We start from the raw sequence: 22710 nt of genomic DNA on the forward strand, positions 1-22710 counted from the left end.
ATCTTTTCCTAAAACCACAAAAGACACAATAGCATTAGAAATGTTTGAGCTTAAGTAAGGAAGAGGTTAGGAGGATAGGTCTGAACCCCACTTAAAAAACCACTGTACTCTCTGTTGTTTCATTTGGCTTCCTAAGTAATTTTCAGTTCTTCAAAGAGTTAATGCTTTCCTAATGTTTAGCTTTCTCTCCCTAAGCTATTTCTACTTTAAAGATAAAACCCTCTTTGTGAAATGGGTAATCTCACTGATTCTCAAGCTGAAGTGCCCAGATGGAGAGCAGCAATTTCAGTGAGAACAGGGACTCATGACTCCAGGGAGCTGCCTTGTCGTGTTTGGTTTTTACACCTTCTCAAGTTTCCATGGCCTCTGTGCAACTTTTGTACTGATTGAAGTTCATGTAATTTTCTGTATCATCCCTTCTTTGGCTACGTCATCCCCTTACTTAATGCATTACCCTTTTTGGAGAGCCATTTATTATTTAAAACATAGAAAATAAACTTTTTACAGTACTTGCACCATAGTTGCCAGTTCTATTTTGTCATTAGATTTTTCAATCCACATTACAGTCCTTTGGTCAAGATACAGAATTTCTTCATAGTAAAATTTTATGTTGCTGCATTAAATACAGATACACTTTCTGTTAACTCTGTAATCAGATAGAAAAAGTAACCTGATTTGTGTGGTATAATTTATCAATAAAGAAATGACGTATATTTTTTAAATTCCTTCAAATTGACATAAAAGCTAGGATAAAGAGTATTTAGATATGGGAACTAGAAATATATGTCCTTTCCATTTAGAAGGACTCCTACTGACATTATTTGTTATTATTATTATTATTTTTTTTACTGACTGTTTCCCACATCTTTAAGCTTCTCACTAACTGTCTTGCTCTCTTTGCATCTTTTTATCTTTACCTCTGTCTTTTACATCCACATTTTTGGGGTAGTGGATATAGGTTTGGAGCAATCCACACTATCTCACCCAGATTCCTTTAGACCACTAACCCATAGAGGACAGGCAGGAAGTCAGGCTGGGAGATCAGGTTTCTGATATTGGTTTCCAGCAAATTTACATGGTTCTTATGGGGTTGACATTTTTCTCATCATCTGCACCTTCTTCTGTTGGCTTGAATAATTAGTCACATAAAAAAGAAAACTTCTCTGGCTGTGAAAATTTCAGCAAGCAAAAATGTTAGGCCTTTGTGTTAGTAGAATGCAAAATAAGATAGCATTTAAAGACAGTCTCTGCTTCTACATCCTATCGATGATGCCACTCACTTGAGTCAGGGATTGGGGACTTACTGAGATATACCATCTGGCAAAACACGAAGGCCAGTCTTGTGCCAACTGAAAGCTGCATCAGTTCCAACTCTTGTGTACTTTGCACATTATTGGATGCCTTGTAAAACGTTTATCACTTTTTAATTAGGAAGGACTAAGGGATTTTAGTACCCTAAAGAAAATGTCAACAGCCCAAAGATAGAAAAATTATCCAGTGGATCATAAGGGCCAGAGGTGTTTAAGTTTGAGCTTGCACAGGAAACACGGACAGTTTCATACTAGTGTTTTTGTTGGGGACGTGTGTCCTTGATCTGTCTGGGTGGAACTGGGGGCCTGGTCTTTCTGCTACTCTGACAGTCCCCAGCTTGTTTCTCCTCCAGCGTGGCCAGGCCTGGAAGGCACATGCCAAGAGATCAACTCTGTTCTGCTTCTTGGCCTATCATGTAAACTGTGGCCCTTCGTGTTCATTAAAATGAAAATTTGTCGAATGGAATTTGCCTGACTGGCAGAATAGTTTAAATGTCAGATGTTGTTAGGCCTGGATGTAAATATTATGTTTCTATTGTTAATTAATTTCAGTGCCTTAGTACCAGTGATCCAAAATCCAATTTAGTCTGCAATAGGCCTATGGATAAGGGCCAGAGATATGAATGCCAAGAGAAAAATGTATTCAGAGTTTCCATTGTATCTGGCAGTGTCCTCTTAGAAAAACAGCAAATGTTGGTGTGTCACTGTAGTTGAAGAGGTGCAAAACAGGACAGAATTAAGACTCATTGTCTTCTGAAACCTCTCAAATGTTACTTACTGTCACATCTATTTCACTGCTAGCTCCGAGTCTGTCTCAATGTCAAAATTCCCCCAAATGCTACCCTGTCCCCTTTCTGTGTATTCCTCCACATCATTTCCACCCCCGAATCCCTGTTAGGTTCACAGCTCATTTCAGAGCCATAGAACTGAGATATCTAGTTCCATAACCCTCCTCATTTCTCTCTGCACTGTTCATTTTCCTTCCCCAAGTTCCATCAATCCTTTCTTTTCCTTGTCTTTTTATCCTTTGTTTTGGTCCTCAGGCTCAAAAACCTCTCTCTGTCTGTCTGCCACTGTTTGTTAAGATCACTGTGCTTCCAGATTGAGCCGGTGGTTGAATATCATTCAGAACAATGTTGCTAGAACTGTTTGCATTAGAAAGGGGCACCGAAGTCTTGCCACTGGGCCCATCCTCAAAACTTGTTGCAAAGCTATGAGCTAGCAGGCGTTTGTGACTGCCATTCTCGACCAATATTTTGTTGAATACATTTCTGTGAATGTGGCATCTTACCTGGCCACCTCTCTTTTCAAAGGTAAGTGGGTGTGCCAGGCAGAGGAGGACTGATTAAGACCTTGGGAAGCAGGACTAATGTGGTCCAGTGGTCCAGTATTCAGGGCCTCTCATTTAATTCCTGGCATCCTGGTCCATGCCAGCTTCATGCTGCCCTTGTGATTACACTGGCTGAGAAGCGGGGAAGGGAAGATGAACTTTGGTGTGCTCTGAGTTTTCCTGTCCAGCAGTGTGTGTCAGGTTAAAAATGAGAGGGAAGGAGGCCAGAGAATCTTCCAGATGGAGAGTTCAGAGGAGGGCACAACCAGACTTCCTATCCACAGTGATGTAGTTGGGCTGTCCGAGCATCGGGCCAGGAGCCAGGAGCACAGGCTGCCGCCTGCCCTGCAGTGGTGTAGCGGCCTGGCAGGATGGTCACTCTTGGCTTGGGGTGGGGACATGTTCAGACAGGCACACAGGCCACGTAGTGGAGGCACAGCGTTTACTCTGAAGGCTGGGGCAGTCTGCTTGGAGGTTTCGCCCTTCATCCTGGACTACCTTTAAGAATGCATTCCCCAAGTCTTGTGGGCAACTGCAGAAACCATATGGGGAGCTGGTGTTCTCCAGCCTCTCTGCTTCTTTGTTTAGAATGAGTCAGCATGTAAGAAAGGCTGGAGGCAGCAGTGGCCATACATCTGGGGATGGACGGCATGTGGACAGCAGTGTCAGGCAGCAGGGGTTTGGTGAGGACACAGCGCACTGACTGCCACTCAGTCTCCACACCTCAGTTTTATAACCAGTTTTAGCATGCATTGAAAAGTGTTCAGTGTGGATGCTCCAGGAAAAGGATTTTACTCAAATGAGAAGTATATTTTAGACTAAGGCCATCTGAGGTCTATATAATGATGGCATGATAACAGATGAGGTTAAACACTGAATATCTGGTCTGACCTTCCTTGAAAATGGATTATTTTAACATTATGTCTACACAACCTCAGTTCCTCTCTGAGAGGACCCTCGTTTTCTCAAACTCAGGTTACATTAGAGTTTGGGGGGCGGTCTGTGCTTTGGGAGCAGAGCTGTTTGACTTGAAATGTCATCCCATTCTGAGAAAACATACTGGGGCCATGTTACGGCATCCCTGTGCAAATGTCACATTGTCAGAGTGTCTCCCCTGGGATTAGAGCAGCCATAGTACTTCCCAGTCCTGTCTATCTGGTCCAACAAAGCCACTGACTCCTCATGGTGAGGCCGCCAGCCTGGGCAGGGTCATGCTCCCCGAGATTTCATGGAATTTGATTTTCATCTAGCTCTCTGAATGTTAAGATGCTAATTATTGGCTGATTGCTATTCTGCTCCTCAGATGTCACCTAATGATTTTCCAGAGCTCATGCTACTTGGAAAATTTGCTTTTCTTTTTTTTTTTTTTTTTTTTTAAATATATTTTATTGATATTTTACAGAGAGGAAGGGAGAGGGATAGAGTGCTAGAAACATCAATGAGAGAGAAACATCGATCAGCTGCCTCCTGCACACCTCCCACTGGGGATGTGCCTGCAACCAAGGTACATGCCCTTGACCGGAATCGAACCCGGGACCCTTCAGTCCGCAGGCCGACGCTCTATCCACTGAGCCAAACCGGTTTTGGCAAAATTTGCTTTTCTAATGTTTGGCAAATATGACAACATTGAACAGGTGTGGCGATAGTGTGTTGTGTTTTGCATTTATGTGCATGTGTGTGCACGTGTGTGTGTGTGTGTGTGTGTGTGTGTCTCAGGCCCCAGACTTGTAGGCTTCTGTAGACAGAGACCTTATATGTTATGAAAGTTTAGAGTACAAATAAGAGAAGGAAGAAAACAAGAACAAAAATAAAAAACAAAACTCACCCTAACTGAAGAATTCTCAGTCAGTTTTCAATTTTAATAGTCATGCAAACTATAATAACCCCTTATTAAGAAAATTTTATGTACCTTATGTACCAGAGGCTGTGGATTCAGTAAGGAACAAGATAGATGTGGTCTGTATCTATGTCGAACATATGGTGTAGGAAAGACTTTCACATACATCTTTTTAATATTTATATGTTTTTATTGATTTCAGAAAGGGGAAGGGAGAGGGAGAGAGAGAGATAGAAACATCAATGATGAGAAAGAATCATAATTGGCTGCCTCCAGCAAGCCCCACACTTGGGATCCAGCCTGCAACCCGGGCATGTGCCCTGACCAGGGATGGAACCGTGACCTCCTAGTCCATAGGTCGACTCTCAACCACTGAGCAATACTGGCTGGGCTCACGTACATTTTGACAACATGAATCAGTTTTCCAGGTAAATAACAAAACTAAGAATTGTTCTGAACTCCAAATATATCAGGGTTTCACAAATTCTGACAACACTCCATAAGAAATACATATCCTATCTAATAAAAGAGTAATATGAAAATTGACTGTCACTCCAACACACAAGATGACCACCCCCATGTGGTCAAAGATGGCTGCTCCCATGTGGACACAAGATGGCTGCCACAAGATGGCCAGCAGGGGAGGGCAGTTGGGGGGAACCAGGCCTGCAGGGGAGGGCAGTTAGGGGCAACCAGTCCTGCAGGTGAGGGCAGTTGTGGGGGGACCAGGCCGGCAGGGGAGGGCAGTTTGGGGGGACCAGGCCTGCAAGGGTGGGCAGTTGGAGGCGACCAGGCCAGCAGGGGAGGGCAGTTAGGGGTGACCAGGCCTGCAGGGGAGGTCAGTTGGGGGAGACCAGGCCTGCAGGGGAGGGCAGTTAGGGGTGACCAGGCCAGCAGGGGAGGACAGTTAGGCATCGATCAGGCTGGCAGGGGAGTGGTTAGGGGTGATCAGGCTGGCAGGCAGAAGCTGTTAGGGGCAATCAGGCAGGCAGGCAGGCGAGTGGTTGGGAGCCAGCAGTCCTGGATTGTGAGAGGGATGTCCGACTGGCTGTTTAGGCCCGATCCTGGTGGGATCGGGCCTAAATGGGCAGTCGGACATCCCTCGCCAGGTCCCAGATTGGAGAGAGTGCAGGCCTGGCTGAGGGACATTGCCCCACCTCCCCCCCTCCCTCCCCCAGTGTACGAATTTTGTGCACCTGGCCTCTAGTAATTTGAAATAAAACTTCAGAAATATATCGCGGAAGTGTCAGGTTTTTGGGGTCTTTGCTGCTTGTTCTTGTGAGGGTTTAAATCAGTATGTAGATACTCAACTCCATGTGTTTAAAACATTCATTTATCATCAGGTAGTTTAACCAGGGCTATGTTTTCCAACTGCCTGGTTTTCACTGATATGTAGAAAAAGGCTTCAGAGTCTTCTTTTAGTTGAAAATTGGCTATCATTTGAAAGAGTGCTGTAATAATTTGTCTGCCATTAATAGCTCACTGACCATGGCCTAAGAACCAAAAAGAGGGCTGAATTTATTGTGTCTCATTCTTGTGTCTTGTCTTCATTTCTGAATGAACATATTTATTTCCTAGGTATGTAGATAGTTGTTAGACTTAAACATCAATCACCAGTCCCTGAATGTGGCCATCAAGTCAGGTGAGAGCTGTAGAAAGCAACAATGTTGCCTTAAGTAAAGTGAGGTTGGATGGCTCCCATAGAAGATGAATCGCAATCAGAAGAGGTTTCTATAGTTGAAAAAGATGTTGATTTAAATTCGGACTGGTTTTTAAAGGAGTTGGGGGCTGGATAATGGAGTGAGAGGCTTGGGGTTGGTAAACATTTTCTGGGTGACTATCTTCTGAAAAAGCACCAGGAAAAAACAGTGTTATTGGCCTGTACTTCTCTGCTTCTATGTTTATGTTTTTTTAGTTCAGCTGAAGCCCAAACCTATTTGGATTCATTTAAATCTAATCTGTGTCTTGCAAAAGATCAGACAAAGGTTACAGAGTGTGTCTGCTCTAGAACAAAATGGGGATGAGTTACGCATGAGGCGAGTGGAGGTTGTATGATGCATTGTAGCTGCAGGTGAAATGTTTTCATGGCCTGTAGAAGTTTAGGTCCTTAGATTTTCAGGTCAAGGCAAACATGGGAAAGAAGTACTTGTTTGAGTGACTCTTACTGATGTTTGTCCAGAGAGGTTGGCACTTTGAGTACTAGAAAAAGAGTTTTCTGGATCATGCCCTCCTCTTACTCCAGATACCCCACACACATACAAGGACAAATGTTCTGGCACTAGAGATGGACACAAAGACTGTACAATCCACTTGTACTTTTTTATTCAACAGTGTTTGTGGAATGAATCTTTGGTGCTGGTATAGAACCTGGGGCTCACAATGAATGGGCAGGGTGAGGTTGGTTTGAACATAAAGGCCATAGATTTGAAAGAGCTTATTAGACACTAATTAAGGTGATAAAACATACACAAAGGAGAAAGTAATATTTTAAGACAACAGTATGCATGCCTGCCCCAGGTCTTATATGCTTAAGGTGAGACAAAAGCTGCTTTAAGACCAGTCCCACTACCTTTCCCTTTCAACTTTCTGGGAACCTTACTAAGTACTCTTTCCCACTCTTTTGCAGTAGTCTCTTTGTCTCAGCTGGATCCTCTCATCACCTTGACACATGCTCAGGCTTTTTTCTGTTTACAGACTACATGAAGAAACCCTCTTTCAGTCCTTTTTCCTCTCTAGTTGCTATTCTCTTTCCCTTATACCCAGATGTATCTAGGATTTGTCCTCATTCAGTCTTCATTTTAATGATTTCCTTTTATATCTTAACCAACTCCAAACTGCATTCTGTCTCAGTCAGTCCACAAAAACAGTTTTCATTGAGTTCCTCAATGATCTTCATATTGGGCATTTTTAGTACTTATCTCACTTGACCTTTCTGTGACACTTAAGGCTTTTGTTTTACTTCTCTGGCAATTTTTCTCTCTCCTGTATGGTATTCATCCTTCTTGACACACTGTTCAATGCTGAACTTCCTCAAGGATCAATCCAGGGCTCTCTTCTCTTCCTACTTTGTACTGCCTCCCTGGACCATCACATTTATACTTACAAGTTCAGTTATTTTCTACTTAGAGATAACTCACCAATCCAAAACACACTTTCTGAGCTACAGACACACACACACACACACACACACACACACACACACACACACACACACACATATATATATATATATATATATATATATATATATATGTATGTATATGTATATACATATATATATATATATATATATATATATATATATATATATATATATATATACAATTCCCTACCTGGACATTTATTTTTTTGTTGTTGTTAATCCTCACTTGAGGATATTTTTCTATTGATTTTATGGAGGGAGGGAGGGAGGGAGGAAAGGAAGGAGGGAGGGGGGGAGAGAGAGAGAGAGAGAGAGAGAGAGAGAGAGAGAGAGAGAGAGAGAGAGAGAGACATCGAGAGAGAGAGAGACATCGATTGGTTGCCTCCCGCATGCATTCAACCGGGGCTGGGATGGAACCAGTGATCCTTTGGTGCTCAAGTCGATACTCCAACCACCGAGCAATACTGGCCAGGGCAGGATATTTCTTTTAGATATCTCAAAGGCATGTCAGATTCAATATATTTACAACCAAAATAGTGATCTTTAACTCCAGATGTGGACCCTCATACAGTGACTTTAATTCAATGGACTTGTTCAACCCCAACTGAGAAAGGAAAATTGCCATAAAGATTGTAATATTCAAATATATTTTAAGGTCTTATTTCATAACCAATGTCTAACTAATGTACTGTGATCAGATAACTTGGCTATCTGTTTTTTGATATTTGTTGAGACTATCTTGGTGGTCTAACATATGGTCAGTTTTTGCTTATGTTCCATGTGTACTTGTAAAGAACACTGGCACATTGCATTTTCCAAAGGTGGTTGCAGGAATGCATGCATCCATTCCCATGTGTGCTTCCTGCAATGTGACTGACATTCCTCCCACTGAGAGATGGAGTCTTTGTTCTCTTCCCTGGAATCTGGGTGGGGATTTGTGACTGCCTTGACCAGTGGGGTGTTGTATAAATGGTGATAATGTGACTTTCAAGCCTAGGTTATAAAAAATACAGCTTCTGCCTGCCTCTCTCTCTGGAAACTCTTACCTTTGGAATCTGCCACCATGTTCTGATGAGACTCAAACTACATGGAGAGGCCACATGTAGGTATTTCAGCTGATAGCGCCAGCTAAGGTCTTAGCTAACCCTCAGCAACAACTGGCAGACATTTGAGGGAATGGGTCTTCAGGTGAGTCCAGCCCCCAATTTTCAAGTCTTCTAGGCGAGGCTTTAGGCCAGGGGTCCTCAAACTTTTTAAACAGGGGGCCAGTTCACTGTCCCTCAGACTGTTGGAGGGCCGGACTATAGTTTAAAAAAAAAAACTATGAACAAATTCCTATGCGCACTGTGGGCCCAGGACGAGTCGGCTGCTAAGCAGGACAGGCAGCGGCACCCGGCGGGCTGGATAAATGTCCTCGGCGGGCCGCATGTGGCCCACGGGCCGTAGTTTGAGGACGCCTGCCTTAGGCATTGTAGCATACAGCAAAGCCAGCTCATCGTACTTTGTCAAAATTCCCATTTCACAGAAACCAGAAGAGATAATAATTTATTATTTTTAAGTCACTAATTCTTGGGTAGTTTGTTATGTAGCAATAGATAGCCAATGCAAATTCCTATTATATTATTGCTAACTTCCATTTTTTTTTATTTTTTTTTTAAAAATAAATCTTTATTCAGATTATTACAATTATTTCTCCTTTTTCCTTCCATAGCTCCCCTCCACCCATTTCCCACCCCACCTTCTGCCCTTACCTCCCCCCCACTGTCCTCATCCATAGGTGTATGATTTTTGTCCATTCTCTTCATGAACCCCCCATACCCCTTTCCCCCTGAGAATTATCAGTCCACTCCCTTTCTATGCCCCTGATTCTATTATATTCACCAGATTATTCTGTTCCTCAGGTTTTTAATTCACTTGATTTTTAGGTTTGCTTGTTGATAGATATGTATTTGTTGTTCATAATTTTTCTCTTTACGTTTTTCTTCTTCCTCTTCTTTAAGAATACCTTTCAGCATTTCATATAATACTGGTTTGGTGGTGATGAACTCCTTCAGCTTTTTCTTATCTGTGAAGCTCTTTATCTGCCCTTCAATTCTGAATGATAGCTTTGCTGGGTAGAGTAATCTTGGTTGTAGGTTCTTGCTATTCATCACATTGAAAATTTCTTGCCACTCCCGTCTGGCCTGCATAGTTTCTGTTGAGAAGTCAGCTGACAGTCGTATGGGTGCTCCCTTGTAGGTAACTAACTGTTTTTCTCTTGCTGCTTTTAATATTCTCTCTTTGTCTTTTGCTCTTGGCATTTTAATTATGATGTGTCTTGGTGTGGTCCTCTTTGGATTCCTTTTGTTTGGGGTTCTGTGGGCTTCCTGGACTTGTAAGTCTATTTCTTTCACCAGGTGAGGGAAGTTTTCGGTCATTATTTCTTCAAATAGGTTTTCAGTATCTTGCTCTCTCTCTTCTTCTGGCACCCCCATAATTCTGATGTTGGTACGCTTGAAGTTGTCCCAGAGTCTTCTTACACTATCTTCAACTTTTTGGATTTTTTTTTTTTGCTTTTTGCTTTTTCGGTTGAGTGTTTTTTGCTTCTTTGTATTTCAATTCTTTGACTTGATTCTTGTGTTCCTCTATTCTGTTTTTGGGTCTCTGTATAATATTTTTTATTTCAGTCAGTGTATGTTTAATTTCTAGTTGGTCCTTTTTCATATCTTCGAGGGTCTCGTTATATTTATCGGCCTTTTCTAGGATATTCTTAAAAAGTCTTATAACCGTGGTTTTGAATTCTATATCCAGTCGTTTGTTTTCCTCCATTTCTTTCGTTTGTGATCTGATTCTTTGACCCCGCATTTTCACTGATTCCCTGAGTTGGTAAGGTAGATATTTGTGCTAGGTTTCCAATATGGCCCAGTGGGTCTGCTTCCCCAGTTAACCTGAGGTGGACACTCTTGGTGCACCCCTTTGTGGACTGTGTGTACAGCCTTGTTGTAATTAAGTCTTTATTGTTGTTGGTATCACTGGGAAGAATTGACCTCCGGGCCAGTTGGCTGTAAGGATCAGCTGTGTCTATGCTGGGAGAAGTTCGGTGCTGGAGACAGCCTTATAGGATTAGACTTGCCAAATTGCAATAGCCTCTGTGCTCAGCTTGGATGGGGTGGAGTCTCAGTCTTGGCTTCCTGTCAGCCTTGCCCTTGTGCGCATGTGCGCTTTCAGTCCTCCGCCTTCCCCAGCTCGAGTCTCCACCTGAGAGTCCAGACTCCCCCCACAAGAGCTTGGGTCCCCAGGGGCTCGCCTGGAACTGGGGTTCACTGCAGTCAGAACTGGGGCTCAGTGCCGTCAGGAGCCTCTGACTCCCTTTCACTAGGGAAAGCCTGTGGCAACCTCCGCAGCCTTTGTGCGCACTGGCACGCGCGTGTGCTTTCAGTCCTCCGCCTTCCCCAGCTCCCGAGTCTCCGCCCGAGAGTCCAGACTCCCCCCACAAGAGCGTGGGTCCCCAGGGGCTCTCCTGGAACTGGGGTTCACTAGAGTCAGAACTGGGGCTCAGTGCAGTCAGAATCCTCTGACTCGCTTCCACTAGGGAAAGCCTGTGGCAACTTCCGCAGCCTTTGTGCGCACTGGCGCGCGCGCGCGTGCGCACTTTTAGTCCTCCGCCTTCCCCGGCTCCCGAGTCTCCGCCCGAGAGTCCAGACTCCCCCCACAAGAGCTTGGGTCCCCAGGGGCTCGCCTGGAACTGGGGTTCACTGCAGTCAGAACTGGGGCTCAGTGCAGTCAGGAGCCTCTGACTCCCTTCCACTAGGGAAAGCCTGTGGCAACCTCTGCAGCCTTTGTGCGCACTGGCCCGCGTGCGCCTTCAGACTTCTGCCTTTCCCAGCTCGAGTCTCCGCCCGAGAGTCCAGACTCCCCCCGTAAGAGCGTGGGTCCCCAGGGGTTTGCCCGGAACTGGGGTTCAGTGCAGTCAGAACTGGGGTTCAGTGCGGTCGGAGGCTTCCTTCCACCTTCCGCCAGAGAAAGTCAGCCAGGCTCTCAGTCGCCCTTCCTCTCTGCGCGCACAAAGCCCCTTTGCCGTACCTCCAATTCTCTGTGAGCTTTTCTTTTTCCTTCTAGTTGTAGAATTTTCACTCAGCCAGCTTTCCTGTGGTTCTGGATGGTGTCCGTTCTGTCTTTTAGTTGTAGTTTTGAAATTGTTGTGCGAGGCAGCAGTTTAGGTGTTTACCTATGCCGCCATCTTGGTTTCTCTCTCATTGCTAACTTCCATTTGCCTAATATTAACTTACTAGAGGCTTGATGCATGAAATTCATGCAAGGGTAGGCCCTCTCAGCCCTGGCTGCTGCCTTGGCCCTCACAGCTGCCCCAGCTGCCTCATGGCCCTGCAACTCCACCCCCGCCCCCCCAGTGGTCGTTCCGGAAGGTTGTTCTGCCGTCCAGTCTAATTAACGTATTAGCTCTTTATTATATAGGATTTCTACCAGATTTCTTTTGATTCCTGTTTGCTTTGTGTATGGTTTTCTAACTTTTCCTTTCACATTCTCTTTCTGTTTTAGATGTGTTCCTTATAAACGTTACATAACAAGGTTTTAAAAAAATCCATTTCTTCATGTCTTTCTTTCGAGAAAACTTACATTAATTGTCTTTTCATATTGGTTTTCTTCCTTTCTTTGAGCTTGACTATATATATATATATATATATATATATATATATATATATATGCATATATATATATATATATATATATATATTTAAAATTATTGCTATATTTTATGTAGCACTTCTGTGTTTCAAGTGGAAAGGGCTCTAGCTCAATTTTTATGTTGACAGAGCATAAATTTGTCAGATTTTACAAAATGTAATGTTATACTATTTAATTTTTCCCAATTATGTTTCCCCAACTCTATTGTAATTCACATAACAAAGGAGGAAGGAGAAATTTCTGATGCTGTACCCTAAAGGGGCCTATCTCCTGCATTAATATTCCAAGATTGACATCACAGTCCAGAAATCTGGCATTATTCTTTGGTGGTCATGCATCAGTGGTAATGGGTCCCTCAGTGGGATAGGGGGATGTAGAGGGAACTAGGCCAGTAAGGGCTAAAGCAGTTACTTAGAACATTGAAGGGAAAAAAAGAAAACTATGGGAAGACCATGGGATAGTTGGCCATTTCCAACTACAACACCTTTTGAAAATGTTAGGACTTAGGCAAAAATGAGGCATATTCCAAATATTTTTGACTATGCAGTTACCATATAACTAATGTTGGACTGCTATAGAATCAGCCCCTTGAAACCTTGCTATTACTATTGCTTAGCAACTATGATTTACCATCTCTCCTATTATATTGACTTGTGTGTGGCCAGTGCATAGTATATTTTTGTTTTAGGGAGATTAATTTTATATGTCAAGATTTGATTTGAAATGTCATGTGTGGTTTCCTCTGTTTTGTGAGTTGCTCTCTACTGAGAGAAGGCAACACTCGGGATTGTACCTGTAAGCTTGCACACATATACAGTAGTTCCCCCTTATCCACGATTTCTCTTTCTGTGTTTTCAGTAACCTGTGGTCCACAGAAGTCTGGACATATTAATTGAAAAATTCCCTAAGTAAACAAATCATAAGTTTTGAATTGCACACTTCTTGTGAGTAAGCACGATGAAATCTTGTGTCATCCCACCTAGGATATAAATCATCTCCTTGTCCAGTGTCTCCATGCTGTATATGCTCTCCCTGTTAGTAACTTAGCCATCTAGGTCATCAGAATGGTTGTCACAGTATCACCATGCTATGTTTAGGTCACCTTTATTTTACTTCATAATGGCCCCAAAGCACGAGACTAGTGATGCTGGCAATTCAGAAGCTGTCTAGTGCTTCCTTTAAGTGAGAAGGTTGAAGTTCTCTACTTAATAAGGAAAGAAAAATAAATCATATGCTAGGTTGCTGAGATTTATGGTAAGAACGAATCTTCTATGAAATTCTGAAGAAGGAAAAAGAAATTTGTGCTATTTTGCTGAAAGACCACATTTGTTGTAGAATTTACCAGGTAACCAGAAAATATAGAACGAGTACTCGGAGATTCAGGAAAAACCCTTTATTTAAAGCAGCACTGCTGGCTCAGGGGATTCGAAGACCCAAAGCCTGAACCCCTTAAATAATGCGATTACTCCTTATACTTATTCCTAAGTTTCTTTCCTACCTGTTTCCTAACTACCGGGCTTTTGTGACGGGCTTTCGTAGCCCCTCCTGAGTCAGTTAGAATGGGGAAGTTAGATTGTATCTAAATGCCTGGCCTGGGTGGCACCAGCAACCCCCGCTCCGGCCAAGCTGCCAAATTGCTGGCCCATGGCCCCTGCAAACTGGGAGCACCCAGGAAAACAAACTATTGCCTAAGGAAGGGCCAGTGACTTAATTATAGGCTAATAAGAATGTGCACTAGGACACTGGTCACTGGCACAGATTCAGATTGTTAGCACCCCCCCTCCCCAGGTTGCCCCCTATATTACTCCTCACATTCACATAAGTTTTATTATAGTACGAGAGGCCCAGTGCACGAAATTCGTGCACTGGGGGGGGGGGGGTTGTCCCTCAGCCCAGCCTGCACCCTCTCCCACAGGGATCGGGCCTAAACTGGCAGTCGGACATCCCTCTCACAATCTGGGACTGCTGGCTCCCAACCGCTAGCCTGCCTGCCTGCCTGATCACCCCCTAACCACTCTCCTGCCAGCCTGATCGATGCCTAACTGCTCCCCTGCCAGCCCGATTGCCCCTAATTGCCCTCCTCTGCTGGCCCGGGAATCCCCAACTGCCCTCCCCTGCTGGCCCGGTTGCCCCTAATTGCCCTCCCATGCCTCCCGGTCACCCCCAACTGCCCTCCCCTGCCAGCCTGGTCACCGCTAATTGCCGACCCCTGCTGACCTGGTCACCCCTAACTGCCCTCCCCTGCAGGCCTGGTCGCCCCTAACTGTCCTCCCCTGCCGACCTGGTCGCCCCTAACTGCCTTCCCCTGCAGGCCTGGTCGCCCCTAACTGCCCTCCCCTGCTGGCCTGATCACCCACAACTACCCTCCCCTGCCGGCCATCTTTGACCACCTGAGGCAGCCATCTTGTGCAAGGCTGTGAGGGCCAATTTGCATATTACCTCTTTATTATATAGGATACTAGAGGCCCGATGCACAAAATTTGTGCAAGAGTAGGCCTTCCTTCTCCCAGCTGCCAGCACCGGCTTCCCTCTGGCACCAGGGATCCGGGCTTCCCTCAGGCTTGCAGCAGGCACCCGGGACCTGGGTTTGCCTCAAGCTGCCGGCAGGCACCTGAGACCCAGGCTTCCCTCACAGGCCCAGCTTCATCTGGAAGGTCGTCCAGAAGAATGTCCAGTTTAATTAGAATATTACGCTTTTATTATTATAGATTGCTCTAATTGTCCCATTTTATTATTAGTTATTGTTGCTAATCTCTTACTGTGCCTAATTTATAAATTAAACTTTATTAATCGGAAGTATGTATAGGAAAAATATAGCACATATAGGGTTTGGTACTACCTACAGTTTTAGGTATCCACTGGGGTCTTGGAACGAGTTTCCTGTGGATAAGGATAAGGGGGCCTGTATTCATGGGGCAAGTGCTGAGGTCTGGATCGGAAGGACCATGTACCAGTTATAAATAAATAGGCTTCCTCAAGTAAAACTTGTGCAGGGAAATGGAAATAGAGTGTGCAGGAAAGAGGACACTAAAAGAAATAAGAAAATAAAATGCTTGGTCAGATCGAGTGTGCTGCATAATGTTTAATTTTATGTTCATTTCTGCACATCCCATTCTATTGAGTTCACACCTCGAAAGATTTGACTATAGATCTGGCTATGTTTGTGTGCTTCAATTCAGGGTAGAAGTGTGCTGTTTTCAGTTTATGACTGTGTCTGTTATTGCCTCTTGTACGGGAGGTATGAAGCACAAGTTTTATCGATGCTTTATTTGGCTAGTACCACATACCTTGGCATATGGAAATTCTACTTAGAGATATGGAGAGAAAACGTTTGGTGTTTTACGCAGATAACTCAGTGCTTTCATTTTTATCTCTTTATAGCTTTGAAGCTCAGCAAAGAAGGGAATCCATTGAGAATAGCCTGTAAAGGTAAGTGTATTTATTACATGGCCTTGACAAACATTGCCTTTACAACATTGATTTTTCTTTTGTTCGGAGATTTAAACACTTGGATTAAAGATATAGCTGACAGGACAACTTCCTTAACCACCTGCTTGTCTTCCCTCATAGGCAAAACTGCTGAGCAATAGTTAGCAGAGCATAGGAGGAAATAAAATGATGTGATGAGGGTACCCAAATTCAATTGTATGCTTGCTGACTTTTGCTTTCTTCTCAGCATTTCAATGGGGCTAAGTTTACCAAGATTAATGCTAGATGGAAAATGAATGCACCCGTACCACTTCTGGTCAATAGTTAAATAAGACCACTTGGCCAGATAAAGCATTTAAAATCAAATGCAGAGTGGCATTTCAATTGGGTTGGGTGAAATTTATCATGGAAGTCAGTTTGTGCAGTTGTGTGGAGAAGCTAGTTTTGTAGAAAGGAGAAAGCCAGCCAGTTTGGTGTAGCTAATTTCATTGCACCCAGGCAAGATGGACCCTAAGTGAGTTACAGGAAATGAACTTTCAAGTTCGCAGCAATGGGAAAAGTATCTACTCAGCCTCCTGTGAAGCATTGCAGTCAGTTGGTTTTTACTTAGAAAAAATGTAATTGTTTCCTTTTTGCTAGGTATATTTATAAACATACCGCTGTACAGCATTGTTCTTTGATTCATTGTTTAATTTCTGTTCTGCATGAAGTATTTTAATTTAAAGAATTCATTCTGGGGAATTATAGGGCTGCAGTTTCATCAAGAGTCTTTGGTGGTCAGGGTGAAATATGCCGTAATTTTACCTTGTTTTCATCATCAATTATGTATTTGACAATTTAAGGTTTTTTTATGTCATTTTTATTATAGTAATCATGACTGTGACCACTTTAGTTAAAGTTGAAAAGCCATTTGATTTTCCTTATATTTTAAGTTATTCCTAACTTTATGGCAAATCTACTTTTGGGGTTGAATTTTTACTGTTTATTTTGAGGGTGAAAAAGAATTTTATAGGGAAATAGGAGAAAACCATTTTTGAATAATCAAAACATGAGTTGTGAAAACACTGTTTGAGGATTTGCTTTGGGATGACTAAACTCTGGTGCATGAGCTGGCTGGCTGGAACTTTTCTGTAATGGTTGGGTACTGGTGAAGAAAAAATGAACTTAAAAAGTAGATAATTCTTATTTTTAGCCATATAACCTGCATATCTCTGGACCATTGAGACACATCTTGGAATAAAGTAGTGCTTGAAAGCTTTCAGGAAAAAGTCTCATAAATAATTGGAGTTAGTGATGAGAAGGCAATCTTCAGAACCTTGAGATCTTTAGGTCTGTTGATGGGGCTCACATTCCTCTCGGAGAGGTTTTTTTCACACCCGTACAGCCCATTTTCTCTGCTCTCAATGAAAATCTCCTGTTAAAGTTGTGTTCTAGAGAAAGACATGGATCTCTTCCTGGTTTGGTTTGTATTAGCTGTTGGACCATGGACATGTTAACTATGGTGTAATAATATTGCTTTCCATATAAGGCTGTGTGGAGATTAAATGAACTATCATATGTCAGGGGCTTAGAACAGACAGGTCCTGGACCATGGTAAGTACTTACTAGGTGTTAGCTGTGGCTGCTCTTGTTACTATTACTGTCATCATTATTAATATCAGCATTAGCGTACTAAAGAATGCATTCATTAGGTATTTTGAGAAGTCTGTTTTTTTTGGAAACTTCAGGATAATGTCTCCAAAATAAGCATGCTGTTACTAAGAGATGCAAGTTCTGCTATGTCTTTAGGAATCAAATGAAAAGATAACTTCCAGATAATATGAATAGTGAGGTCTCTGAAGTAAAATGTTGTCAGGCTGAAATTTTGTAGGCATTACAGTAAACACTTTTTTTTGGCTTTGTGGGTGTTACTAAGTAATATAGTCTTTTTTATTTTTATTTTATTTTTTAAAAATTCTTTATTGTTGAAAGTATTACATATGTCTCCTTTTCCCCCCATTGACCTCTCCCCACCTGCTTCTGCACCCCCCCCCCCCCCCGCCAGCACATGCCCCTATGCCCCTAATTGTCTGTGTCCATTGGTCATGCTCATATGCATGGATACAAGTCCTTTGGTTGATCTCTTACCCCACCTAACCCTCCCCTGCCTTCCCTCTGAGGTTTGATGGTCTATTCGATGCTTCTATGTCTCTGGATCTGCTTTTTGTTCATCAATTTATGTTGTTCATTATATTCCACAAATGAGTGAGATCATGTGATATTTATCTTTCTCTGACTGGTTTATTTCGCTTAGCATAATGTTCTCCAGGTCCATCTGTGCTGTTGCAAATGGTAAGAGTTCTTTCTTTTTTACAGCAGCATAGTATCCCATTGTGTAGATGTACCACAGTTTTTTAATCCACTCATCTGCTGATGGACACTTAGGCTATTTCCAAATCTTGGCTATTGTAAATTGTGCTACTATGAACATAGGAGTGCATATATTCTTTCTGATTGGTGTTTCTTGGGATATATTCCTAGAAGTGGGATTACTGGGTCAAATGGGAGTCCCATTTTTAATTTTTTGAGGAAACACCATACTGTTTTCCACAGTGGCTGCACCAGTCTGCTTTCCCATCAGCAGTGTACGATTTTCTCCACATCCTCACCGTAATATAGTCTTTAAGAAATTAGTGATCTGCTAGCGAATTAAATTCTTAAGGAATTTTTGAAGAAAGTCTTGGTAAGTACAGAGGAACTTCTTCCCCTCCCCTTTTTATTCTGTCTGGTGTCACGTTTTCTTTCCTTACTGCACCTTTATTTCCTTTTGAGGTGATTAGACTAGTGGAACTATAATTCAGGGGCCTACACTTAGCCTAGGAATGGGTGCATGACCACCAGCTTGGTTAAGTGGGTGCATTTGAGTCTTGAGCTGAGGGATTCTTTTTCCCCCCACAGGCATTCTGTCTGACAGTACCTTCTGTGAAACCACTGTAGCCATTCCAGTTCCCTAGCCTCTATGCCTGTCTTGGCCACTGATGGTCTCCAAGCCTTGTTTCACTGAGTCTGCCTTGGATTCACTGAGCCTCCAATTTCCTTCCAATGATCCTTCTTCAATTAGCCAATTGGTTTCTGTTGCTTGTAGGCATAGAACCCTATTTGATAGAGTAGTGTAGACATTACAGAGCTAGGTTTGGAATACATGGGGTTTGCTTGGAGGCTTACAGGTAAAATACCACTCATTACTTTCTTCCATCAAGTATACTAGTAAGCAGCTGGACATTTTGCAGTGGATTACAAAGGTGCAGAATTCTCAATTAGCGTTTCAAAAGTGGGCTATTTTACTGGACTCTCTAGTACTTCCGTGTTTGGTAAAAATAAGTCACTTTTGGCTACTTCTCTAAGCTCTCAAGGATGTGTGTGTATGTGGGGATGGAGTTGGAAATGAGAAGAGAAGCAGGGAGGTAATTCTTTCCAATTTCTGGGGCCCTGGTCTCCTTGTGGCCTGGAATTATGAAAGGCTGAGGTTTCCTTCTACTTACCCCAGCATTCCAACACAAAACTCTTTAAATCTTTTTGTACTTTTCCCTGAATTTTTACTCCCCTTTTGAACACTTTTCTTGTCTTACCGAACACCTTCTTTTCAATGATGTGTAAAATGTGATTGAAAACTCAATTACTTCGGTCCCTGGCATTGCCGTGGTTTCCTGAGAATGGATGGGCAAGTTTACTTTCTTTCCCCTTGTGTCTTTCTACTTGTTGACGACTTCTGTGTTCTGTGCAGTGCCTAGACAGGGGTGGGCAAACTTTTTGACTCGAGGGCCACAATGGGTTCTTAAACTGGACCGGAGGGCCGGAACAAAAGCATGGATGGAGTGTTTGTGTGAACGAATATAAATGCAAAGTAAATGAGTGGAGGGGAGAGCAAGAGAACCAGATAGAACAGCCGGATCCGGCCCGCAGGTCGTAGTTTGCCCAAGGCTGGCCTAGAACAAAGCTGGTTAATGACTTTCTCACAGGGACATCAGTTTTGCCCTCCTGTGAGTACAGAGCACAGCAGCATTGGATGGTGGCAGGAGCCTTAGCTGAGTGTTGGGAATGCCTTCTAGTTAGGGCCCTGCTGCTTGCCACCTCATGATTCTGGGGACATACCTAACTTTCTTAAGGTTTAAGGATCCTCAACTGTAAAATCAGGATAAGCCTTGCCCTATCTCTGCATAGGGCTATTCTGAGAATGGCATAAAGATAATGTATGAAAAAGTGCTTAGCAAATTGTAAAGCTGCACAACATCCCTGCATTGTTATTAATTAGCATTATGCCACATATATTTATTAAACAGATTGCAAACCTGAAGGCTTGTTTTATGGTGCTGAGGAGGAAAGGGAAGTAAATGAAAAAACAAAAATAAAAACCACGTTGTATACTAGTATAGTGCCTGTGTTGGAAATTTTTTATCGATGCCTCCTCGCTCCTCTGAAAGGCTCTCAGCCCTGGGAGGCAAACCTCTGTGGCCAGCATTCCCCAGACTCCCTTGCCGTTGGGTTAGCCAGTGGAAGGCTCTGGGCAACACTCTGAGAAGGCGAGGCTGGATATTATTCCCTGCCTTCCTTGCAGCTCCTGGTTGGCAGTGGCTGTGTTCCTCTAAGGAAGGCCACAGTTTGGGTGGGGCCTCTCTTCCGCAGCGACCGCTCTTTCCACATCTGGTAGGTGTTCCCTTCACCTTTAAGACTGGGTGGTGATGGTGGTATTTTTGCTAACTCCAGGGTACTAGGCTGCCCCTCTTCATTTCCCTTAACCTTGCCCATACCCTTCATGAAATTCACCTCAGTGACCCCAGGTGCACGTGCTGTCTCTTTCCTGCTGCGACCTTAATTGCACAAAGCACTTCTTTATATTTCTTCCTGCTTCAATTCAGTTCAACAGATGTCTTTTTAAGACTTACAGTATACCAGGGACATAGTAAGTGTTTATCATACACTTTCAAGAACTGGACATTTTGGTGGTAGAGTGGGGGTATTATATTAATCAGTTTTTAAAAAAGCAAGTTTTGGTAAATTGAAAAACTTTGTTAACCTTAGTATATAAAGATATCCAATATTACACTATTACACAGTAATAGCTTTATGAATTATCCTTTAAAATTTATTTTATTTTTATCAAAGTAACATATCTACATTATATGAATAAAACAGCACTAAAGAGCAAATATTGAAAAACTGCGATACCGTCCCTCTCCTTCTCCCTTTCTCCTTTTCTTCTGACCCCTTCTCCAGAATCGGCAACTTTCAACTTCGATACTTCTGTTGTTTATATATTTCTAAGTAATGTACTTATTCTCTTTTTTCCTGCTATATCAATTTTGACAATAGCTCTTTCACATGCCCCACTTCCACTACTTCTGGTCTTCATAGCCTGCTTACATAATCACATGGTTATATCACAATTTTTGTTCGAGTCCATATGTAACATTTACATTTCCATGCTGGCAGTGGCTGTATTCCTCTAAGGAAGGCCACAGTTTGGGTGGGGCCTCTCTTCTGCAGCGACCGCTCTTTCCACATCTGGTAGGTGTTCCCTTCACCTTTAAGACTGGGTGGTGATGGTGGTATTTTAACATGTAATTTTCTTTAACATGTAATTTTTTGTCATCCTTGGAAATAACATGCTTTTAAAAATTCACTTACTTTCCTAGGTATCTATCTTATGAGGTAGGTAGTAATAGCATTTCCATTTGATAGATGTGGAAACTGAGGCTTAAGACTGAGTATTTTATCCAGCGTCACACAGCTAATAAGTGTTAGAATTGGGATTAGTCTCCAGCCAGTCTGTCTACAAAGCCTGAATTCTTAATCATGACATTATTTACAAAAACTTTAACTTCAATTGTTATCCTAATGGCTACATTAAAAATCAAAACAAAAAACCAAACCAAACCAAAATTTGAGTTCTATCTATATAGATTTAAAATCAGTAGTTTTGAGCTGGGGACCAAGACTCTGTAGTTTAAGAATCTCTATGGTGTTTCCATTGATCAGCAGGGTTTGAAAACTTCTGTTCTATATTCTGTCATGACCATCTTTACCATTAACACCATCATCACCACCATCATCACCACCGCCACCTCCGTCATCACCACCAAGAGTCTTACACAGGGCTCTCAGTAGTGAGCAGAAATTCTGGTGTCCTTGAAAGCAGCTGTTTTTTGACCTCCGAGGTGAGCTCACACTTGTGGGTGATTCGGGTTATGATTTATCTGGCTATTTTTAAGTTTGGCAAGTGCCCATAGAAGTGGACAAAGTTATTTTTTTCAGCTCAGCTGATTGTTACTCCATCTGATATAAAAGCAATGAGAACATTGCCCCTGTACTTAACCCTGACCTTAAAGGAACTCATTTTTTCCTGAGAGTCCCCTAAAATGACATCTAGGGGGAATGTAGCTCAAGTAAAAGGGAAACTTTGATGTCTTTGTCCTATTTGATTTCCGTCCTCCACCTCCCCCATGCTTGTGGCATTTCTTGTTTATCAGACAGGAGAAAAGCATAAAATTTGGCCTGGGGTTTTCTCATCCCTAGGTGTGAAATTATTTCAGAACTATAATAATAATACTTTGCATTTCTATAGTCCTTTTATTTGAAGATCTAAAACTGTTCCTTTGGTGTTAATAGAGTTTCCCAGCACCCTCTGAAGTAGGTAAGTATTATTAGAAATTTCCTCCAAGAACATTTTCACTTCATATTTCATTTGTGACTTGAAAATGCTTTTGTATTATTTGGGAATCTCAATTATTTAAAGTACCATGCACACAGGGCACTTCTTTATATTCAATCTTCATTAATTCCCAGCACATTGAGTGAAATATTGTCATTTCTTATGAATAGGTGTGGCATTATTTAGAGATAATTAAAATAAAAGCATTCTGTTATCACCTTTTATTTGAATGTTTTGAAAATATTCAATAATATTCACCAGCTATGGAACCGTCTATCTAACCATTAATTT

The 22710-nt window shown here is 42.5% G+C and overlaps 1 protein-coding gene across 9 annotated transcripts in view; it reads left to right on the forward strand.

The window, feature by feature from the left end:
- Window positions 1-22710, forward strand: part of FHIT (fragile histidine triad diadenosine triphosphatase) — a 1390165-nt gene that overhangs the window by 22078 nt on the left and 1345377 nt on the right. For 8 of the 9 annotated variants that reach the window (XM_080674359.1, XM_080674366.1, XM_080674363.1 and 5 more), the window contains exon 2: window positions 15684-15731. The gene's annotated coding sequence lies outside the window, so the exon portion shown is untranslated. Of the gene's footprint in view, window positions 1-15683; window positions 15732-22710 lie in introns of those variants that run through there. The other variant, XM_080674367.1, reaches the window with a different exon arrangement.

The sequence above is a fragment of the Plecotus auritus genome (genome assembly GCF_963455305.1).
Source record: "Plecotus auritus genome assembly, chromosome: 6".
Taxonomy (NCBI): domain Eukaryota; kingdom Metazoa; phylum Chordata; class Mammalia; order Chiroptera; family Vespertilionidae; genus Plecotus; species Plecotus auritus.